The following is an 8,559-nucleotide window of genomic DNA, read 5'->3' as shown; positions in this document are numbered from 1 at the left end:
ATCAAATTTAACTATATAGCCATTTGTTTGCTGATTTTAACTGCTAACTTTATAAATTATTTATTCAGTAAGCTGCCCCAAGAGCAGAGAAAGCTAGTGTTTAAAGCTCACTCCTCCATGATGTGCACTTAAAGTAGCTTCCAGATAAAAAAAACACAAATCAGGAAGTAAACACATTAAAACTCACAAACACAACAGCACCACACAAACTCTCCCAGTAAAGAGCACCTTAAGTCAGAATACTGGAAGTTCAGTTTCTATTGCTCTGCAACTTACATTTACTTATTTCTTACATTTCTATGCTGCCCTTTCTCTCAAAGACATCCATAGGAGCAAAAATCAAAAAGTTAAAGCAATACAATTCAAAATTAAAACATTTAAAAACAAACTAAAAACAGCTAGAACTATTTAAAACATCTATAAGCAACAACATCGCAGTCACTAATCTCAAAGTTGGCTTGGCCAGTGTCTTTCAGCCATCAAATGGCTGGGTAAACAGGAATGTTTTTAAATTTCAACTACACTTAATGAGACTGATACACCCCAAGAGGAAGACCATTCCACAAACATTCCATGCCCCTTTCACAAGTCAAATCAGGCAGCAAATCATGCAAACTATAGATCATGTATATAAATAAGATTATAATATGATTTATGTCTATTATCTCTATAGGCTGCAGAATTTTGTTTCTCAGTGCTGAATATCTCATGCAGTTGCCACTGCCCACTACATTACCCACAGGTCGACCATATCTATTTTACTTGACTTCAGCCCTGTGAAGTCCATCATAAGTATATAGCCAATAACTAAAAAAGGAGCCTGTTTATGCAAAGTCTGGCCTCAGAAGGAGAGGGGGAAACATTTGTTCACGAAGAAGAACCCCTACCGCAGACACACACTTTGACTTCCCAAATTTTGATTTGTGTAGCTCTTAGCGTATTAACATAAAGCCCTTAGCTGAACTTGGATGGACAATCCGACTCAATTATCTCATGTACACATTAACAATGGGTAGAGTTTACATCCGCTTCATTAACATATGACGAGAATAAAGCTGCTATTTTTGTGCTACAATAGTTGTTTGATAGGTCTCCCATACTTTTCTGTGTATAAGACGAGGCTTTTTTTATTCTAAAATAATGTTTAAAATTGGGGGTCCTCTTATACACGGGTAGTGCATAGCGGGGACATGGGATTGGTTGCTGCCTTGAGCAGGAGATTGTCAGCGGCGATTGGGCAGTTTATTGGTGGCTGCAGCAAGGGCTTTTGTCATTTTGCTGTGAGCAATTTTCGGCAATCCCCCCCCCCAAAAGCACAACAACTCTGGGCAATCACTTCCCATTTTCTTAATTAGGATTCCCCCAAAATAGGGAGCATGTTATACACGGGGGCGTGTTATACACAGAAAAATACGGTATGTCCCCTCCTTCAAAAATGGAGCACATGACAACTTACAGCAATGGCTGTGGCTCATTGGTAGGGCACCTGCTTTGCATGCACAAGGTCACAGGTTCAATCCTCAGCATCACCAGGCAGGGCTAGGAATGTCCCTTGGCTGGAAACTCTGGAGAGCTACTGCTGGTCAGTGCAGACAATGCTGAGCTAGATGAGCCAACGGTCTGACTTAGTAAGGCAGATTCCTATGTTCCTAATGATAAAAAACACAATCATAATAATTCTTAAAGTCAACAAACAAAATTGAATAGCATCATTCAGAAAAAATAGGCAATCCAGAGGAACCCATAATGGATCATTGCACACACACACCCCAAGAATCTTTGTACCATACAAATAAAGTTCTTCATCCATACAATAATTATGCACTTTTTACTGCTTTCTGCCTACTAATCTATCAAAGGCAGGTCCAGAATGGCAGAGAAGGGGGACAGTATATGTTGGAAGCATCGCCAAGAGCCATATTCAGGAGCGAGGAGAAGGGGAGAGGCAAAACAGTGCATTATAGGGCTGTCAGTTACATGTTGCCAAAAAAAGAGGTAATACACCAGTGAAAAAAGGATGTGGAGTTGCATATGCTAAATGATATACATCAGTGTTTTTCAACCTTTTTTGGGCAAAGGTACACTTGTTTCATGAAAAAAATCACGAGGCACACCACCATTAGAAAATGTTAAAATTTTTAACTCTGTGCCTATATTGACTATATATAAAGTAATTCTCTTGAATTTTTCAATTTTTCCCACGGCACACCAGGCAACATCTCGCGGCACACTAGTGTGCCGCGGAACAGTGGTTGAAAAACACTGATATACATATATACAAGCACATTTAGTAAATATTATTATGACTTAACAGAAACACAAATGCAGCTGCTGGTTGGGGCATGGAAACAGAATTATTCCTTATCAAGGCCAAGGAGAGTCCAGGGTGATATGGGAACATAGACAGGCTTGAAGAAACAGGATAGGCTCTGACTGTTGCTCTGGCCATGGCCTCTGATGAGACAGGATGTGTGTGGAAGAAACAGAAGAACCTTCCACTCTTAGCTCCTTGCCCTCCTTCAGCAGCCATTGCCATGGTAGCAAGTTGAAGGAGATGGGACAAGGGAGTGAAATAGGACAGTGGTGAGTAAGGGCTTGAACCTGCTATCCTTTCTTCCATCAACCTTACCAAGAGCCCTGCTGGATGATACCAGAGGCCCATCTAGTCCAGCATCCCATTTCCCCACAATGGCCAACCGGACACGCCTCTAGGAAGCCCCAAGAAGGAGAATCCTCTACAGTTGCGTCTGCTTCAGGTTATGTCTTCTCAAGTTGCATCCTGAGGCAACCTGCAAATACTAGAATGCTCACGCATGCTTCACACATGCACAGAAGCGCTAAATTGCGCCACACACGTGCACAGATGCGGCACTTCTGGATGCGAACACTTCGAGTTGTGAATGTGCCTCCGGGACGGATTACGTCCGCAACCCGAGGTTCCACTGTACTGCTATTGTCCCCCCGCAGCTGCTATTCAGAAGCAAATATAGAAATAGGGTGGCCCAGTATTTCCAGCTTGGACAAATGGCAGAAAAAGAGGACACAAGGGAAGAAAGAAGGCTGTCGTCTACTTCCCTTTACCAAGCGATGGCAATTAACTGGGGTGGGGCAGCAGCAAGGCAACAGCACAGCTGGGGTCTCCCCAATCACACTCTCATTCCCCAAGCCAGCTCACCACTGCTTCCTTGCCCCTTCCCACTGCACAGCCACAGATTTGGGTAGGCAGTAGACAAGGGCAATAAGCTGTGCTAACGAGGTGCACTCACTTTGGGGAGGGTTTAAAGTAGCAAAATACACAGCATTTCATAAATAATTTTAAAAGAAACCCGAATTACAGCACTACTTGGAAGTCCACTCCACTGAACTCAGCAGTACTTACCTCTAAACAGACACAAAGAGGAGTCTGCCATTGGGCATCAACCCAAATCCCCATCACCGCTGCATCTGCAGCCCTGAAACACACCCTACCCAGGGCAAAAAGCAAACTAATGCCAGATCCCATAGAGAAAGCTGGCCAGGCTTACAGGACCACAGACAGCTCTAGGTGAACAACTTGCTGCAGCAAAAGTTAGGAGCAAACTGAGCCTATTTAAGCTCTGCACTCAGTGCTACTTCTCTCAGACTCCACCCCCTTGTGAATAACTCTAGATTCTTAAAGGGGCCATGCCTCTGGCCTGAAGACGAGCACTCCTCCATCGTTCTCTCACCTCCAACTTGTCTTGTGCTCCCTGTATTGCTGGACTGGTGAAGAGGTTCTGGGGGAGGCATTTGGTTCCTCAGTGGGAAGGCACCCATGAAAGTACCCTGCAGATAAGGAGATTCTTCTGGGGACTCATGTTCCTCAGTCTCAGTTGTTCCTCAGTCTCCAGCAGCAGCAGCAGCAGCAGAGCTCTGCACCGGGTCTGATTCCTGAGCTGGAAAGTGTGCAGCCTCTTGGCTGCTGCTAGCCTGAAGCTGCCATGTGACATTGGTGGGGCCACCTTGGGATCCATCAGATTTTGGACTGGCTCAGCCCCTTCCCACTGCTCTTCTGGAACACTCCTTTCTGTGGACTGTCATTGCAAATTCAGTAGGTAACCTTGAATTCTGTGTTGGCAGAATGGCAGTGGTGTCACATTGCAGGTAGAAGCCAGCAGGACTGGGCAGATGGACCCTTCTATCCAGTACACCAGGGGTCAGCAAACTTTTTCAGCAGGGGGCCGGTCCACTGTCCCTCAGACCTTGTGGGGGGGCAGACTATATTTTTTTGGGGGGGGAATGAACGAATTCCTATGCCCCACAAACAACCCAGAGATGCATTTAAAAGAAAAGGGCACATTCTACTCATGTAAAAACACCAGGCAGATCCCACAAATAACCCAGAGATGCATTTTAAATAAAAGGACACATTCTACTCATGTAAAAACATGCTGATTCCCAGACCATCCGGGGCCAGATTTAGAAGGTGATTGGGCCAGATTTGGCCCATGGGCCTTAGTTTGCCTACCCATGCAGTACACACACACACACACACACACACACACACACACACCTGTATGCCCAGGATAAAGGGAGTTCAGATTGCAGAGCTGGGCTATTATCCAAAACGTATTTACTAGGGAGTAAGCGAAGATGTTTAGGATTACATTGTAAGGAAGTACTATGAAATTTGTGCTGAATGCACCCTGTGCCTTTAAAGCACATTGAAACACACATTACCCCTCAAAAAACTCTGGGCACTGCAGTTTGTCAAGAGTTGTCAAGAGTTAATTCAAAATAGAAAATTCTTTTCAGTAGCACCTTAGAGACCAACTGTGTTTGTTCTTGGTATGAGCTTTCGTGTGCATGCACACTTCTTCAGATACTTCAGATAGTTAATTGTAACTCTGGGAGAAGTGGGGGTAACTATTTTTTTTCTCCATAGACCTAACTGTAGCCTCAAGTGAGGGGCAAATTAGACCAGGAAACAGCTTGAGGAAAAGGATTAAGCAATTCCTTCTTCAGCACCACTGCACAAATCAAATTTGAAGATTATTGCACTTATTTTAAAAGTTGTTTCAAAAAGTCAGGAACCCTGATCATGGGTTGCATGCATCATGTATGGTCTGGGGCTGAGAGAGAGAAGGAAATCAGTTTGTAAACAAAACAAGGGCATTTGAAATAAGCTTTAGTGGCAAAGTGTCATGTTTGGGTAATCCTGAAGATGTCATATTTATTCCCACTACATTGAAAATACAGTTTGCCTTAGGGATGAATCTGTCCTTACTTTATACTTAGAGTAAGAGGTGGGCAGACTTTCATCACATAAATGGATTGCAGGAAAGAAAATCTCCCTGCCATTTCTTGTATACTTGGCATCCAAATTGCAAGTGCTAGAAACTGTCATCTGGCAACAAAAATGTGTTGCTGCATGCAGAACATGCCAAGTGACTGCAGCGTAGGAGTACTGTTTTTCAAGCATTTTTAAACCTGAGGGTTACCTCACTTTTGACCCTCCATCCAGCTATTCTTTAAAAAATAAATAAATACGATCACTGTTCATGTGGAAGAGAAATCAGAGGGTTGTTATTTATAATACAGCCAGGCATTCTTTCTGACCAATACGTTTCACATTCAAATTACAAATGTGTCTGGAACAAGAGCAGCTTGAAGCTTCCCTTGTGTAAAAATAAATGCTGGCTTTTTATTTAATGATGTAGTACAGCAGAGCCAAAGTACTAGGTGCTATGACTGCCATCTGCCGGACAAGAAATACCCTTCAGAGAAATCTGCAACGCTGAAGAAGACCTCTTTTAAAACGAATCTCTGTGCTGTATTTAGCACAATCTGTAAGAGATGTGTGTGTGATCTATCTTGTCCAGGGAGCACAAGTGGCAAAATCCAGACTCACATGATTAGAGAGCACAAAGCACACCACCCCCATGTCAGCATCCTAGACGATGCCAATTCATTGCCTCTGAAATGAATGGGAACTTTTTCTGCAATGCAAGTTGCAGGCATGCCTCTGCTGCACATACAGGCAGATGGGAGCTGCAGGAGGGTGAAAGAATTATAGCCTCCAACCCCCATACTAGGGTCCTGATCTGGATCCCGCCTCTCTCCAGTATACAGGGCAGAACACAGTGGTGGGCAGGTGGTGTTGGATGTTGGGGTGACAGCCCCCCCCCCCCGGCTGAAATGACTTCAGAGCGATCCATTACAATCTATTGCAGCCTAACCAGATGGCCCCTCTGGAATTTCTTTCTTTCTTTCTTTCTTTCCACAAACATTTTAAGTTTTATTTTGTGTGTGCGCATTCAATATGGGATGTTGCTATTTTAAATATATTGTAAGTCACCTTGAGCACCAGGACCCATCAAACATTTTAGTTTTTATTTTCTTGATATTTTTATTATGGAATGCAACAGTTTTAAATATGGCTATAAGTCTCCACAAGCCTAGGATGTGGCTAGATGATCTATGTTAAAACACACACACAACTCATAGGTGTGTTTTTTCTGCCAACAGTTCAATATTGACACGGTAGCAGGATAAAAATAAAATAAAAGCACCACTAGAGGGCAGTGAAGGATAAAGAAGAAAGGTGATGGATTATATCATCACAGTCCCTAGGTGCAGGGCAGGTAAAGAGACAGCTGAGCCAAAGGGAGTTTGCAGGCACTGCAGATCAGCTGATGCTCTGCAAGTCCCAGCAATCAGCTGATCACCAGGATTTGCATACTCTGCAAGCCCTAACAATGGACTGATCATTGGTGCTTGCACAGCACTGCATGTGGCACTTTGCAAATCCTGAAAACCAGATGATAGTTGGGTCTTTTCAGGAGCTGCCAATCAGCTGATGGGTGGAGCCTGCAAACCCCTTTGGTTCAGCTGTATCATCACCTGCCTTACCTCTGATGTCAGAGGGTGTGGCTTGGTCAAATGGCCCACGTTTACAAAATGCCTCAAGCAAGGATATGTGCATCCAACAAAAGCTCCTCCTTCAAAGCTTTTTCAATTCACTGGGGTGGGGGAGGCAAATTGGTGTGAGTTAGTGACCACCAGCCTATGGTCTAAAAATTGTCTCCAGCAGCTACAGTTCTCAAATGACAATTTCCTGTTCAGCCTTTCAGTAGAACTTAGGCAGTAGTTCTTTCTCGTTTTCTCAATTATAACAACCACAGCATAGGACAGGCCTTTGCCGTGTCATACTACAGTTCCTAGGATTCCTGGAGATTCATTCCTGTTTTCTGGTATTAGTTTTGTCTTTCACTTTATCCTGGAGAACTACGCCTTGAAGAACACTCAAGTTACAAGACTAGACTTCTGGAAAGTTCAGTTCAAGAGAAGGCAGCATCTCAGAGAGAATCCTAGGCTGAGACAACAATTCCTTCTGCTATGTCCAACACACTGACCTAGCTAGGCTCAGATGCACAAGGTCCCCAGACAAAGGGAAGACAGGCAGGTGTGTTGATATTAATCAATATATTATGTATTAATAAGTGTGTCCTGGACCTTATTCTAGACAGTGTTGTAATACATGAATTAGAGGCAACCGATACACAGTTTTTGAGCAGCAATTTTGTGAAAATCTCCAGTAACCATGAGTAGACCATAACAGTAAATAAAATATTTTGTTGTTGTTGTTGTTGTTTAGTCGTGTTCGACTCTTCATGATCCCATGGATCAGAGCACGCCAGGCACTCCTGTCTTCCACTGCCTCCCGCAGTTTGGTCAAACTCATGTTGGTAGCTTTGAGAACACTGTTCAACCATCTTGTCCTCTGTCGTCCCCTTCTCCTTGTGCCCTCCATCTTTCCCAACATCAGGGGCTTTTCCAGGGAGTCTTCTCTTCTCATGAGGTGGCCAAAGTATTGGAGCCTCAGCTTCAGGATCTGTCCTTCCAGTGAGCACTCAGGGCTGATTTCCTTCAGAATGGATAGGTTTGATCTTCTTGCAGTCCATGGGACTCTCAAGAGTCTCCTCCAGCACCATAATTCAAAAGCATCAATTCTTTGGCGATTCTTTATGGTCCAGCTCTCACTTCCATACATTAATACTGGGAAAACCATAGCTTTAACTATATGGACCTTTGTCGGCAAGGTGATGTATCTGTTTTTTAAGATGCTGTCTAGGTTTGTCATTGCCTTTCTCCCAAGAAGCAGGCGTCTTCTAATTTTGTGACTGCTGTCACCATCTGCAGTGATCATGGAACCCAAGAAAGTAAAATCTCTCACTGCCTCCATTTCTTCCCCTTCTATTTGTCAGAAAGTGATGGGACCAGTGGCCATGATCTTAGTTTTTTTGATGTTGAGCTTCAGACCATATTTTGCGCTCTCCTCTTTCACCCTCATTAAAAGGTTCTTTAATTCCTCTTCACTTTCTGCCATCAAGGTTGTGTCATCAGCATATCTGAGGTTGTTGATCTTTCTTCCGGCAATCTTAATTCCGGCTTGGGATTCATCCAGTCCAGCCTTTTGCATGATGAATTCTGCATATAAGTTAAATAAGCAGGGAGACAAAATACAGCCTTGTTGTACTCCTTTCCCAATTTTGAACCAATCAGTTGTTCCATAATCAGTTCTAACTGTAGCTTCTTGTC

Source organism: Lacerta agilis, chromosome 1 (genome assembly GCF_009819535.1).
Source record: "Lacerta agilis isolate rLacAgi1 chromosome 1, rLacAgi1.pri, whole genome shotgun sequence".
NCBI classification, from domain to species: Eukaryota; Metazoa; Chordata; class Lepidosauria; order Squamata; family Lacertidae; genus Lacerta; species Lacerta agilis.
The sequence above is the reverse complement of the archived record's forward strand: the minus strand, read 5'-3'. Positions refer to the sequence as shown.